We start from the raw sequence: 428 nt of genomic DNA on the forward strand, positions 1-428 counted from the left end.
CCACTTGAATTTAAGTCCCTGGAGGGCAGAAACCAGGTGCTCTTACACTTTCCAACTCTAGAGACTAAAGAGAACGCCTGACACACACAATAATGATTCAATTAATATCTGTTGAATGAATAACTATTCCCGTCCTTGGGCTGATGGCGGCCGGGAGAATACCAGAAAGATGGGGGCTTAGAGAGAACAGAATAAAAGTCTCTTAAGTAACAAGTGGGATGCATACAAGGGACGTAGGCTTTTCCATAAATCCTTGTAGCTCTGAACCAGGAGTTACTTGGCCTGGGGGTCCGGATCGACGCCCTTGCCGGAGGTCACAGCGACTCGGGTTCCCGAGGGCAGGGAGCGCGCGACCCCAGGCGAGGCAGGACAGTAGCCTGGAGCTTGGCCTCTTCCTTCCGGCGGGCTGGCCTCACGCTCAGCGGTGA

This window comes from Trichechus manatus, unplaced genomic scaffold, assembly GCF_000243295.1.
Source record: "Trichechus manatus latirostris isolate Lorelei unplaced genomic scaffold, TriManLat1.0 scaffold00005, whole genome shotgun sequence".
Taxonomy (NCBI): domain Eukaryota; kingdom Metazoa; phylum Chordata; class Mammalia; order Sirenia; family Trichechidae; genus Trichechus; species Trichechus manatus.